The sequence below is a fragment of the Heteronotia binoei genome, chromosome 11, assembly GCF_032191835.1.
Source record: "Heteronotia binoei isolate CCM8104 ecotype False Entrance Well chromosome 11, APGP_CSIRO_Hbin_v1, whole genome shotgun sequence".
In the NCBI taxonomy this organism is placed as follows: Eukaryota; Metazoa; Chordata; class Lepidosauria; order Squamata; family Gekkonidae; genus Heteronotia; species Heteronotia binoei.
This window is the reverse complement of record NC_083233.1, coordinates 79605015-79620298: the sequence shown is the minus strand read 5'-3', so window position 1 is coordinate 79620298 and position 15284 is coordinate 79605015. Positions and strand designations below refer to the sequence as shown.

Here is a 15284-nt window from a genome sequence, read left to right as displayed (position 1 = left end):
AAGGGGGGCATTTTATACCAGTTGCATTAAAACTCTACTTGGCCAAAACAATACCCCAACTCACCTATGGAACTGTGTTGGATCCATCCTTATCACGTTTTGATCCCCTTGAGAAAATTCAGTCCAAATTCTTGGGAGCCATTTTCCATTTTCCAATCTGCGTTTCCAATGCAGTACTATGCTTGGAAACTGGCTTGCTAAGGACAGAGGCTAGGGTGAGCCTACTTTCAATCACCACTTGGCTTAATCTCAGCCATTGCCCCACGAATATCATATCGTTGATTTTAAAGGATAGTTATTGTTCCTCTTGGGTTAGAGCCATCCATCAGAAATTGTCTACGCTTGGCTTTTCTCCTGAATCTCTCCAGATAATGGCCCTGGATCGAGCCAGGGCCATAGTCAAACAGAGACTACAAGACATTGAGAGACAGAATGATATTGCCAAGGTCCTGGATTATCTAGCTCCCCCTCAAAGGAGATATGTGTTAGCTCCAGCCCCCTATCTCTCAACTTTAACAATACCATCCCACAGAAGGGCCTTTTCTATGGCCCATTGCAATATCTTTCCTTCAGCAGTCGTTGAGGGCCGCTTTAGAAAGGTGCCTATGGCTGAGCGGGTTTGTCCTTGTGGTGCAAATAAAGTTGAAACGATTGACCATGTTTTGTTTGGGTGTGGCCTATACCCTGGCATACGAGCCAGGTACATTTATTCTTTGTTGGAGGGATGTCTCGGGTTTTCTGATTTCAAAACCAGAAATACGCTGTTATCAGTTTTTAACCCCCAATTCACAATTAATTGTGCCAAATTTATGGCGGCAGCTAGGAGAATTCGTGAGGATTATGTAAAGAAGGGGTCCTGAACTATTTTTTTTAATATTTCCAAGCTTGTATTTTATCTTTTCTTAAATGCCTGAGTACTCTGTTTACCATCACAAATACTACTGAAACTGATATAAATACAGAGACCATGCATAAAGTTGCCAAATTTTGTTCCCATGCAATCAAATTGCATTTTATGGTTCTTACAAGTTAATGTCGAGGTAACAGATTGTAATTTTAACCAGTGTATTCTAGTTAATATTTTTTTCTGGAGCTGTATAATTTTTAATTTTTTTATTATATGTACTATATTTATTAAGCTAGAAGATGTTTGACCACTACTGTATTATTTGTCATATCTCATTATTCATACTAATGTCCTATATTTTATTTTCACATTTATTTTTTAAATATCTTACATTTCACCTATTTAGGTCCATCTTGATTTTTACAATTTTTATGTGGTTGTTGTTGGCCTGCATTGTGCTGTGTATTTGGTCATGGACCGTAATAAAGCAAACTGAACTGAACTGACTCCTCCTATGAAGAAAGTACAGTGGTTTAGGGGTCTTTAGCCTGGAGAAATGTCGACTGCGGGGTGACATGATAGAGGTTTACAAATTATGCATGGGACAGAGGAGGTGGAGAAAGAAGTCCTTTTCTCCCATTCTCACAATACAAGAACTCGCAGACAGGTACTCAAAGAAATTAATGAGCAGTAGGTTTAGAACAGATAAAAGGAAGTCCTTCTTCACCGAAAGAGTCGTTAACACATGGAATTCACTGTCTCTGGAAGTGGTGGTTACAAGCATAGAAAGCTTCAAGAGGGGATTAGATAAACATATGGAACAGAGGTCTATCAGTTGCTATTAGCCGTAAGTTGTATAGTCAAAGCAATAGTATTCCCAGTAGTAATGTACGGCTGTGAGCGCTGGACCATAAGACAGACTGAGCGCAGAAGAATAAATGCTTTTGAGATGTGGTGCTGGAGAAGAATCTTGAGAGTCCCTTGGACTGCAAGACGATCAAATCAGTCAGTCCTAAGGGAAATCAACCCAGACTGTTCCCTGGAAAGTCAGATACTGAAGCTCAAATACTTTGGCCACAAAATGAGAAGGGAGCACTCGCTGGAGAAGACCCTGATGCTGGGAAACACAGAAGGCAAAAGAAGGGGACGGCAAAAGATGAGATTGCTGGACAGCGTTACTGATGTAACAAACACGAATTTGAGCAGACTTTGGAGGATGGTGGAAGACAGGAGAGCCTGGCGTGACTTTGTCCATAGGGTCACAAAGAGTCGGGCTTGACTGTGTGACTGAACAACAACAACAAATCAATGGAACACTCTGTCTGGGGCAATGGTTCTCTGTATGCTTGGGGGGCAACAGTGGGAGGGCTTCTGGAGTCCGGCCCTGCTGGTGGACCTCTTGATGGCATTTGTCTACTATGTGGCACAAGAGTGTTGAACTGGATGGGCTACTGGCCTGATCCAGTGTGGCTTCTCTGATGTCCTTACTTCTGTATGTTATCACTTCTGCCTACGGGTGGGTAGGAAGCATTTAAGAGGGAGGGACAGTGGCTCAGTGGTAGAGCATCTGCTTGGTAAGCAGAAGGTCCCAGGTTCAATCCCCGGCATCTCCAACTAAAAAGGGTCCAGGCAAGTAGGCATGAAGAACCTCAGCTTGAGATCCTGGAGAGCCACGAATGGGGCTGTGGCTCAGTGGTAGAGCATCTGCTTGGTAAGCAGAAGGTCCCAGGTTCAATCCCTGGCATCTCCAACTAAAAAGGATCCAGGCAAATAGGCATGAAAAACCTCAGCTTGAGACCCTGGAGCCGCTGCCAGTCTGAGTAGACAATACTGACTTTGGTGGGCCGAAGATCTGATTCAGTATAAGGCAGCTTCATATTCTGGGTGCCTGGGAGAACACAGTGGGAGGGCTTCTACTATCCTGACCCCACTGGTGGATCTCCTGATGGCACTTGGGGTTTTTTGGAGTGTTGGACCGGATGGGCCAATGGCCTGATCCAACATGGCTTCTCTTATGTTCTTAAGATGCTCCTTCCTATGTAATTTAAACAAATATCTAACCCTGAATCCAGTAAATTGAGACCATCAGAGAGTGCCTTCGCTATATATTAATTAAATGCAGGAAGATTCGTTTTTTGTAACATAGGTAAACTTTAAAAAATGTCTCCTGAGTATCAGATGCTGGGGGGGCAGACAATTCCTCATATGTTTCTACAGGCAGCAGCTGCCAATGGACACAGAATGCCAGACAAAACAGAACATTGGTCTGATCTAACAAGGCAGCTCTTACAATCTCAAGGTGCAGGAAATGATTTCAGGTAGGCTAGCTCTCACCCAGACAGAACATGTCGAAAGCGACGTGACGGCAAGCCGCTGCTGAAAGGACAGAAGGGAACAGCTATACCAGAGCTGACTCCTGTCTGCCGACTTCAGGAGAGAGACTCCATCCCTCGTTTTCTGGGCTCTTCAGCCGATGGCGCAGGGGTCATCAGATTCATGCCTGAGCAAAATGCCAACGATGTCACTTGCAGCTGATCCATGACAACCCCTGAATCCTGGCGAGGAAGATGGAACCAAGATGCCAGCTCAATTGGGGTCTGTATTTCCCTTGGGGCAGGGACCTGTCTCATCTCATTCAGCTCTTTATCGATGGGATTTCGATCTTACCACATGGCTCCAAGAAGCCCTGCGGGTGGCTGACAATTATGACATAACAAACAACGGATAAAGCTAACCTTCCTCCCCCCCCCAAAAAAAAATCAACCCTAAATAAGTAAGTTTAAAAGTCAACAGTCAATGCTTTTGAGCTGTGGTGCTGGAGAAGAATCTTGAGAGTCCCTTGGACTGCAAGAAGATCCAGTCAGTCAGTCCTAAGGGAAATCAACCCTGACTGTTCCCTAGAAGGTCAGATGCTGAAATTGAAGCTCAGATACTTTGGCCACCCAGATGCTGAAATTGAAGCTCAGATACTTTCGCCACCCTCCTGGAGAAGGCCCTGATGCTGGGAAAGACAGAAGGCCAAAGAAGAAGGGGACGGCAAAAGATGAGATGTCTGGACAGTGTTACTGATGTAACTAACACAAATTGTTAACCCTAGCACAGACATTTTCCACAGTCAGCCCTGAATTGTCATTTCTCAGCAGCAAATTATATTTGTGGTATTAGGGGAGTGCTTAAGGTGGATGCATCTGTCGCCGCTGTGAGAACTGGACCATAAGGAAGGCCGAGCGCAGAAGAATAGATGCTTTTGAGCTGTGGTGCTGGAGAAGATTTTTGAGAGTCCCTCGGACTGCAAGAAGATCCAGTCAGTCAGTCCTTAGGGAAATCCTAAGGATCTTCTTGCAGTCCAAGGGACTCTCAAGATTCTTCTCCAGGACCACAGCTCAAAAGCATTGACTGTTGACTTTTAAACTGTGACTTGTTTAGGGTTGTTTTTTGGGGGGGGATTAGTTATATCTGTGGTTTATTATGTCAGAATAGAAACTGACTGTTCCCTGGAAGGTCAGATGCTGAAGCTGAAGCTCAGATACTTTGGCCACCCAATAAGAAGGGAGCACTCCCTGGAGAAGCCCCTGATGCTGGGAAAGACAGAAGGCAAAAGAAGAAGGGGACGGCAAAAGAGGAGATGGCTGGACAGCGCTACTGATGTAACTAACACGAATTTGAGCAGACTTCGGAGGATGGTGGAAGACAGGACGGCCTGGCGTGACTTTGTCCATGGGGTCGCAAAGAGTCAGACTTGACTATGCGACTGAACAACGACAACAAAAGTCAACAGTATGGTAACAAATTAAAAAGAAAGGACGTAACAGCATCCAATGCTGTAGCAGTTGACCCTTCGCAGCAAATTGCTTCACAAGTTAGCTCAGCATGCGGAGGGTGGGGGAGACATCATGGCTCACGTATGGAAACCCTGCCAACCTTAGCAAACAATTTTCTTTCTGCAAGAACAAAATAGCTCTGTCGTTGGGCTTCTTTGTGGAGGGAATTCAACAGGGAATTCGCCAGTTTCTTATTCCCCGAGGGCTGCAACACTTTTCCTATGAAGAAAGGTTAAAACCTTTGGGGCTCTTGAGCTTGGAGAGACATCATAAGAACATAAGAACATAAGAGAAGCCATGCTGGATCAGGCCAACGGCCCATCAAGTCCAACACTCTGTGTCACACAGTGGCAAAAAATGTTATATACACACATACACTGTGGCTAATAGCCACTGATGGACCTCTGCTCCATATTTTTATCTAAACCCCTCTTGAAGGTGGCTATACTTGTGGCCGCCACCACCTCCTGTGGCAGTGAATTCCACATGTTAATCACCCTTTGGGTGAAGAAGTACTTCCTTTTATCCGTTTTAACCTGTCTGCTCAGCAATTTCATCGAATGCCCACGAGTTCTTGTATTGTGAGAAAGGGAGAAAAGTACTTCTTTCTCTACTTTCTCCATTCCATGCATTATCTTGTAAACCTCTATCATGTCACCCCGCAGTCGACGTTTCTCCAAGCTAAAGAGTCCCAAGCGTTTCAACCTTTCTTCATAGGGAAAGTGCTCCAGCCCTTTAATCATTCTAGTTGCCCTTCTCTGCACCTTCTCTAAAGCTATAATATCCTTTTTTAGGTGCGGCGACCAGAACTGCACACAGTACTCCAAATGAGACCGCACCATCGATTTATACAGGGGCATTATGATACTGGCTGATTTGTTTTCAATTCCCTTCCTAATAATTCCCAGCATGGCATTGGCCTTTTTTATTGCAAACGCACACTGTCTTGACACTTTCAGTGAGTTATCTATCATGACCCCAAGATCTCTTTCTTGATCAGTCTCTGCCAGTTCACACCCCATCAACTTGTATTTGTAGCTGGGATTCTTAGCCCCAATGTGCATTACTTTGCACTTGGCCACATTGAACCGCATCTGCCACGTTGACGCCCACTCACCCAGCCTCAACAGATCCCTTTGGAGTTCCTCACAATCCTCTCTGGTTCTCACCACCCTGAACAATTTAGTGTCATCCGCAAACTTGGCCACTTCACTGCTCACTCCCAACTCTAAATCATTTATGAACAAGTTAAAGAGCATGGGACCCAGTACCGAGCCCTGTGGCACCCCACTGCTTACCGTCCTCCACTGCGAAGACTGCCCATTTATACTCACTCTCTGCTTCCTATTACTCAGCCAGTTTTTGATCCACAAGAGGACCTGTCCTTTTACTCCATGATTCTCAAGCTTTCTAAGGAACCTTTGATGAGGAACTTTATCAAAAGCTTTCTGGAAGTCAAGGTAAACAACATCTATCGGGTCTCCTTTGTCCACATGTTTGTTCACCCCCTCAAAGAAATGCAACAGGTTAGTGAGGCAAGATCTTCCCTTGCAGAACCCATGCTGAGTCTTCCTCAATAACCCGTGTTCATCAATGTGCCTACTCATTCTGTCCTTGATAATGGTTTCTACCAACTTTCCCGGTATTGAAGTCAGACTGACTGGCCTGTAATTTCCTGGATCTCCTCTGGAACCTTTTTTAAACCTTTACATCGATTGTGGGGTGACATGATCGAGGTTGACAAGATTCTGCGTGGGATGGAGAAGGGAGAGGAAGAAAGACTTTTCTTCCTTTCTCACAATACAAGAACTTGTGGGCATTCAATTAAATTGCTGAGCAGTCAGGTTAAAACGGATAAAAGGAAGTCCTTCTTCACCCAAAGGGTGATTAACATGTGGAATTCACTGCCGCAGGAGGTGGCGGCGGCTGCAAGCATAGCCAGCTTCAAGAGGGGATTGGATCAACATCTGGAGCAGAGGTCCATCAGTGGCTATTAGCCACAGTCTATTGTTGGAACTCTCTGTCTGGGGCAGTGATGCTCTGTATTCTTGGGGCAACAGTGGGAGAGCTTCTAGTGTCCTGGCCCCACTGGTGGACCTCCTGATGGCACTTGGGGTTTTTTTAGCCACTGTGTGACACAGAGTGTTGGACTGGATGGGCCAGTGGCCTGATCCAACAGGGCTTCTCTTCTGTTCTTATGGATCTGCCCATGGGTGGGTGTTGTTTGCACCGTCCCCTGCTCCAAACAGGAGGGCTACACTGGCATAGACCCCAGGTGCAGCTTTTAAACTGGGGCGGACTTCCTAAGTGGCAGCAGCCCTTCCTGGACACACATTCAGTGACCCAGAAGTCATCATTTCCCAGCAAGGGTCTAAACACTGGGTAGAAGGCATCAAGCTGGGCACCAGACCCCCGGGCACCACCTCTGGGGGGAGGGTGGGCTGGTTTATTCTAGAACAAAAACTGGCTTGTCCTTATGATGCTATAGCCGGGGGGGGCGGTTTGTAGCAGGAACCCCTTTGCATAATAGGCCATGCCCCTTGATGTAGCCAATCCTCCTGGAGCTTACAGGGCTCTTCGTACAGGGCCTACTGTAAGCTACATCAGGGGTGTGTGGCCTAATATGCAAAGGAGCTACTGCTAGAATTCCACCCCTGCTCCCATCCAAGTCCTAATCAGAGATGGGGCAACAGAGATGGAATTGTAGGAGCAGGGGGATCCCCGATGGAAAAGGTAAAATTATGCCAGTTAAGTGATTCATTACTACATCAGAATACTATTAAATTGAGCCTACTATACCATTACAGGGCCTACTGTACCAGGGGTGGCCATCAGTAGCTCTCCATATGCTTTTTGCCTACAACTCCCATCAGCCCCAGCCAGCACGGCCAATGGCTGGGGCTGATGGGAGTTGTAGGCAAAAAAAATCTGGAGAGCTACCGTTGGCCACCGCTGTATACTATTACAGGGCCTACTTGTCAAGCATCGATATTTCGAAATAAGCTTTTGTTTTGAATCAAAGACTTGTTTTATTGAAACTCTATGAATTGCTCCGAAGACAGATACATTGGAAGTAATACTGAATACACAGTTGCATAGCGTCTTATAGGCTAGTTCAAAAGGCAAGGTTACAGATAACTTCAAAAGAATAACATAAAGATGCAAATGGGGATGAAGGTTCAAAGGCTACTTCCTACTATCTCTTTATGACTAAAGAATGCTCACATCTCCATTTCTCACACATTCCCTGCTAGCTGATAAGGCGTGAATCTGGGGGAGAGGCACTTTACACTGTTTAATACAAGGTTACTCTACGCATCCTGAGAAGGGAAGGTTTTATTATGCACCCACGGGGGGGGGAGGAGAAGTGAGGAATGAGAAGGGGGGAGGGGGGAGGAGAAGAGAGGTATGGATAAACCAGCAGTTAGAAATAGCATGTTGACACTACTGTAAGCTCCAGGAGGATTGGCTACATCAGGGGTGTGTGGCCTAATGTGCAAAGGGGTTCCTGCTACAAAAAAAGCCCTACTCTTGGAGGATTGGCTACAACATGAGTGTGTGGCCAAATATGCAAAGAAGTTCCTGCTACAAAAGAGCTTCTAGTGTCTTGGCCCCGTTGATGGACCTCCTGATGGCACCTGGGTTTTTTTGGCCACTGTGTGATACAGAGTGTTGGACTGGATGAGCCATTGGCCTGATCCAACATGGTTTCTCTTATGTTCTTATGTGACACAGAGTGTTGGACTGGATGGGCCACTGGCCTGATCCAACATGGCTTCTCTTATGTTCTTATGTGACTCAGAGTGTTGGACTGGATGGGCCATTGGATCAGAAAAGCCATGTTGGATCAGGCCAGTGGCCCATCCAGTCCAACACTCTGTCACATAAGAACATAAGAGAAGCCATGTTGGATCAGGCCAGTGGCCCATGGAGTCCCACACTCTGTGTCACATAAGAACATAAGAGAAGCCATGTTGGATCAGGCCAGTGGCCCATGCAGTCCCACACTCTGTGTCACATAAGAACATAAGAGAAGCCATGTTGGATCAGGACAGTGGCCCATGCAGTCCCACACTCTGTGTCACATAAGAGAAGCCATGTTGGATCAGACCAGTGGCCCATCCAATCCATCACTCTGTCACATAAGAACATAAGAAAACCCATGTTGGATCAGGCCAATGGCCCATCCAGTCCAACACTCTGTCACATAAGAACATAAGAGAAGCCATGTTGGATCAGGCCAGTGGCCCATCCAGTCCAACACTCTGTGTCACATAAGAACATAAGAGAAGCCATGTTGGATCAGGCCAGTGGCCCATCCAGTCCAACACTCTGTGTCACATAAGAACATAAGAGAAGCCATGTTGGATCAGGCCAGCGGACCATCCAGTCCAACACTCTGTGTCACATAAGAACATAAGAAAAGCCATGTTGGATCAGGCCAATGGCCCATCCTGTCCAACACTCTGAGTCACATAAGAACATAAGAGAAGCCCTGTTGGATCAGGCCAGTGGCCCATGCAGTCCAACACTCTGAATCACACAGTGGCCAATACACACACACACACACACTGTGGCTAATAGCTACTGATGAACCTCTGCTCCATATTTTTATCCAATCCCCTCTTGAAACTGATGAATCGGGACCTGCTTGTATATGCTTGTAGCCAACGCCACCTCCTGCGGCAGTGAATTCCACATGTTAATCACCCTTATAAGAACATTTAAAAACCTCCAAGGAAGTTGATCATGCACCTTATTGTCCAGGAACACTTGTTGTTACAGTTGAGTTGGGGAATGGGTTTGCAAGGGGAATAAACAACCGGGACCTGCCCCAGGTTGCTGCAACCCAGGTCTCTTCTTTCAGGATGGAGAGGGCTTGACCGGACTAATTCCCACCTCCCTGTCTTCCTCCCCTCCCCTTTAACTTAATGCCCCCAGCCCCTTGAGGGCAATATGCATCTTCAGCCCTCAATAACCCATTTCATCGGGAGTGCATTTCTTTTCTTATCGTATAATCCTGTTTTTCTGCATACCTGGGGAGTCTCTCCAAGGGTGCTGGAGCCCTTAATTTCTTTTTGGGTGGCCAGCCCCGTTTTGCTGTCTTGCTAATAAGCACAGGACCTTCCGGTTTGGTGGACTGAAAAGCTGGGAGGACACCGCAATATTGTGTGTGTGTGTGTGTGAACAAGCAATTGTGAAATAGGTCACTGACGAAAACTTCCTCCTCCAGGTTACACGCCCTCTGTTTTTCTCTCCCCTTTCGCTGACTCTCAGTTGTTCCTAACGTGCTCCTTTGGATTTTATTATTCCCCCCCCCCTTTGCTTGATCAACAAAGTCATATTGTTGCGCACAGCTGGGGGGTCCCACAAGTGTGCAGGAGCCTCGATCCTGTCTGCGGCTGGCCTCGTTTGCGGCTTTTGTGATTGGCAGAAGCCGTCCATCCCGCTGTTTATTTGTTTGGGCCAGCTCTCCAGAGGACCTGCCCGGTACAGTAACGATGACGTTGACGGTGATGAACGTGGGGATCGACAGAAGGGCGTATCCGATGGCAACGTAGGCGCTCATTCAGAGAATCTCTGCTCCTGTTAGGGTTGCCAATCCCCAGGTGGGGGCAGGGGAGCCCCTAAGGGTTCTGTGATTAAACCAGATATAATCAACACATTTTCATTGAAATTTATAAAGGAAACATAAACAACCACTTAAAGCAGTGAATTGTACATAAGGTGAAGTCTACAGCAGTATGACTTGTGAAGAAGACTCTATTTTGCCAGTTCTTGGCTGAAACCATTTGGAGGCCTATTGGTCCCAAGAAAGACTGTGCGTATTATAACACTTCACCTAATTTGGCCCTTATAAAGGACTGAGCATACTGTATGACTTCACCTTATGTACAACTCACTGCTTTAAGTGGTTGTTTATGTTTCCTTTATAAATTTCAATGAAAATTTGTTGATTATATTGGAGGCTGGTTTAATCAAAGAACCCTTAGGGGCTCCCCTGCTAGTCATTTATCTGTGATTCCCTATTAATATTGGGTTATTTAATCCTCAGGTGGGGGCAGGGGATCCCCCAGTTTGAGGCCCTCCCCCCCGCTTCAGGGTCGTCAGAAAGCGGGGGGAGGGGAGGGAAATGTCTGCTGGGAACTCTGTTATTCCCTATGGAGATTTATTCCCATAGAAAATCATGGAGAATTGATCTGCGGGTATCTGGGGTTCTTGGGGGGGGCTGTTTTTTGGGGTAGAGGCACCAAATCGTCACCATAGCATCTAGCGCCTCTCCCCAAAATACCCCCCAAGTTTCAAAAATATTGGACCAGGGGGTCCAATTCTATGAGCCCCAAAAGAAGGTGCCCCTATCCTTTATTATTTCCTATGGAAGGCATTGAAAAGGTGTGCCGTCCCTTTAAATGTGATGGCCGGAACTCCCTTTGGAGTTCAATTATGCTTGTCACAGCCTTGATCTTGGCTCCACCCCTAATTTCTCCTGGCTCCACCTCCAAAGTCCCCAGATATTTCTTGAATTGGACTTGGCAACCCTAGCTCCTGTGTGCGGTCTCCCTAGGACAGGGTTCTCCCAACGCAGTGCCCTTGGGCGCCGTGGGCCTGTCAAGGACTTCTGTAGTGCCTGCCAAGTGTTTTTAGAAAGCAGGTGTGGCCAGGTGGGGCGTCTGTCCAGCCGGGTTCCGATTGGCTACTGGGGATCCGATAGGTCAGTGGTGGCCAACGGTAGCTCTCCAGATGTTTTTTTGCCTACAACTCCCATCAGCCCCAGTCATTGGCCATGCTGGCTGGGGCTGATGGGAGTTGTAGGGAAAAAATCTGGAGAGCTACCATTGGCCACCACTGCAATAGGTCATACAAATGAAGACAATGTTGTTTGGATGGCAGTTGTCATCCCAGCGTTGGCTTTGTTCTCTCCCTCACTCCTCGTTTGTCTGATGGAGTCTGCTTAAGAGCATACGAAAGCTTACATTCTGAATAAAACTTAGTTGGTCTTAAAGGTGCCCCTTGCCTACTGCTTTCCTCTTCTCGCAATACAAGAACTCGTGGGCACTCCATGAAATTGCTGAGCAGTCAGGTTAGAACGGATAAAAGGAAGTCCTTCTTCACCCAAAGGGTGATTAATGCATGGAATTCACTGCCACAGGAGGTGGGGGCAGCTGCAGGCATAGACAGCTTCAAGAGGGGATTGGATAAACATCTGGAGCAGAGGTCCATCAGTTGCTATTAGTCACAGTGTATTGTTGGAACTCTCTGTCTGGGGCAGGGATGCTCTGTATTCTTGCTGCTTGGGTGGGGGGACAGTATGAGGGCTTCTAGTGTCTTGGCCCCATTGATGGACCTCCTGATGGCACCTGGGTTTTTTTGGCCACTGTGTGATACAGAGTGTTGGACTGGATGCGCCATTGGCCTGATCCAACATGGCTTCTCTGATGTTCTTATGTGACATAGAGTGTTGGACTGGATGGGCCATTGGCCTGATCCAACATGGCTTCTCTTATGTTCTTATGTGACAGAGTGTTGGACTGGATGGGCCACTGGCCTGATCCAACATGGCTTTTCTTGTGTGACACAGAGTGTTGGACTGGATGAGCCATTGGCCTGATCCACCATGGTTTCTCTTATGTTCTTATGTGACACAGAGTGTTGGACTGGATGGGCCACTGGCCTGATCCAACATGGCTTCTCTTATGTTCTTATGTGACACAGAGTGTTGGACTGGATGGGCCTTTGGCCTGATCCAACATGGCTTCTCTTATGTTCTTATGTGACACAGAGTGTTGGACTGGAGGAGCCATTGGCCTGATCCAACATGGCTTCTCTTATGTTCTTATGTGACACAGAGTGTTGGACTGGATGGGCCACTGGCCTGATCCAACATGGCTTCTCTTATGTTCTTATGTTCTCTTATGTTCTTAAATAGAGGCTAGATCAGGGATGGCCAAACTGTGGCTCGGGAGCCACATGTGGCTCTTTCACACATGTGGTGCGGCGCCTGAAGCCCCCACGGCCCCATTGGCTTGCTTGGAGAAGGCATTTGTCTCTTTAAGTTACTTCTACAGGCCAAGCCGGCTGGAAAATGAACTTAAAGTTCAAGTTGCTTTCTTTCTACCTTTCCTCTCCCCATCTATTTGCTTTGCTTGCTTGCTTGCTTCCTTCCTTCCTTCCTTTCTTGTGGCTCTCAAACATCTGACATTAATGTCTTGCAGCTCTCAAACATCTGACATTTATTCTATATGGCTCTGACATTAAGCAAGTTTGGCCACCCCTGGGCTAGATGGCCATCTGACTGCAACGCAGATCCTGTGACTTTAGGGGGAGGCATTTGTGAGTTTCCTGCCTTGCGCAGGGGGTTGGACTAGATGACCCTGGAGGTCCCTTCCAACTCTAGGATTCTATGCCCTTTGCAATTTAATTCTGGTGAGCCAAAATGCCCAAACAGGTGCTTGCTCGACTGACACGCGACTGCTCAGAATCCTGCAGCATCAACCTGATTCTGAATCAGGGCAGTCAGTCTTTCTACCTCTTCCTTGTTTTTTTGAGGTGATGGACAGAAATGCAGTTCCAAGCAGCTTCCCCCTGGGACGCCACCAACTAGTTGAGGATGAGTCACGCATTAGCATTTCGAGAGGCAGAAACATCCTTGCCAGTGCGCTGGTGGTGTCATTTCACATTCACGCTTGGCCTGCTCGGTTCCACTTGGTGTTTCCGAGCAGATTATCTTGCCCGGATAATGACTCCTTGGCAATGCGTCGCCAGCCCCCTCCCCCTCCCCTCGTCGGTTTGTAACGTTCCAGAAAGATCTCCGGGTCAGTCCCGATGCATCAGTTTCATCAAGGCACAAATGTTGCCGGAAAGGTAGGCAGGTTTTTGGCCTCTGCGCACCTCCCAAGAAGGTTTCATCCGTTGACTTAGGCTTTTTTGTAGGGAAAGGCCAGCAGGAAATCGTTTGCATATTAGGCCACACCCCCTGATACCCAGCCAGCTGGAACTGTGTACCCATGCTTTCCTGCTAAAAAAAATACCTGCTTATAATTTACGACTGCTATCCACTTGGACTTTGGCACTATTTCTAGTTGTGGTCTCCTCACGAGGTGTTTGATATTCCCCAGAGCAGGGCTCCCCAGCGTGTTGTCGGAGAAACCATAGCCAGAATAGCCAGATTTCATACAGTCTTTCTTACTCTTTACCAAGGAAGAAAGACCCAACATGGCCAACCATAGCAGCCCCAGGCCTCTGCATGGCGTCTCTGCCTCCCAGATGGATTTCAGGGCATGGATGAGGGAGAGGCATTTGGGCTGCATTGTGTGAATCTCCGAGCCTTGCTTGCTTATCCCATTAGCTGGCTTATCCCAGAGGCTGCCAAAACCAGAGCGAATCCAAAATTGCATCGGTCTCAGGGATTCTTAAGAAGAAGATATTGGATTTATATCCCCCCCTCCACTCTAAAGAATCTCAGAGCGGCTCACAATCTCCTTTACCTTCCTCCCCCACAACAGACACCCTGTGAGGTGGGTGGGGCTGGAGAGGGCTCTCACAGCAGCTGCCCTTTCAAGGACAACCTCTGCCAGAGCTATGGCTGACCCAAGGCCATTCTAGCAGGTGCAAGTGGAGGAGTGGGGAATCAAACCTGGTTCTCCCAAATAAGAGTCTGCACACTTAACCACTACACCAAACTGGCTCTCTGCAAGAGAGAGCTCTTACAGCAGCTGCCCTTTCAAGGACAACCTCTGCCAGAGCTATGGCTGACCCAAGGCCATGCTAGCAGGTGCAAGTGGAAGAGTGGGAAATCAAACCCAGTTCTCCCAGATAAGAGTCTGCACACTTAACCACTACAGCAAACTGGCTCTCCAGTTGTTGTTTTCTTTAAGTGCAATATCTAAAACGGCTCTCTTTTGAAATGCAGTCTACCTCGAATAGTCTGAACTATTATGCTCTCTTTTTATTCCAAGTAGGGTTTTGGGTTTTTTTAAATTTGGAGAAGGGAGATGAAAGTTCACTGTGGCTTTTGTTGTGAGTAAACCTCCTGGAAGCCAGCGGTGACTGCTTAGATCTAGAGACCTCAAGTCATCCGCCCGAATGTTCCAACAGCACTGCAGTCCACAGAAGTAATTGGGAAACTTTACCTTTGTAAAGGAAGAAGAAGAAGAAAATATTGGATTTATATCCCGCCCTATACTCTGAATCTCAGAGTGGTCACAATCGTCTTTACCTTCCCCCCCCCCCACGACACAACAGACACCCTGTGAGGTAGGTGGGGCTGAGAGAGCTCTTGCGGCAGCTGCCCTTTCAAGGACAACTCCTGCAAAAGCTCTAGCTGACCCAAGGCAATTCCAGCAGCTGCAAGTGGAGGAGTGGGGAATCAAACCCGGTTCTCCCAGATAAGAGTCCACGCACTTAACCACTACACCAAACTGCCACTGGAGGTGGAGTTAGACTCTGAACCTGCGACTGATAGCGTCCTTGGCCTTGAAGAGGTTGGGGACTGAACTTGGGATCCTGGGCCTGCAAAGGGTATGTTCTGTGTCTAAACCAGGGTTGCCCAAAGTATGGTTCAGGAGCCGCACGTGGCTCTTTCACACATATTGTGTGGCTTTTGAAGCCCCCACTGC

At 47.3% G+C, this 15284-nt stretch overlaps 1 non-coding gene across 1 annotated transcript; it reads left to right on the top strand.

Annotated features, from left to right (window-relative positions):
* Positions 1 to 2525: 2525 nt before the first annotated feature.
* TRNAT-GGU (transfer RNA threonine (anticodon GGU)) lies at positions 2526 to 2597 on the top strand. Its single transcript has one exon. It is a non-coding gene; the product is annotated as a tRNA-Thr (tRNA).
* Positions 2598 to 15284: the final 12687 nt, after the last annotated feature.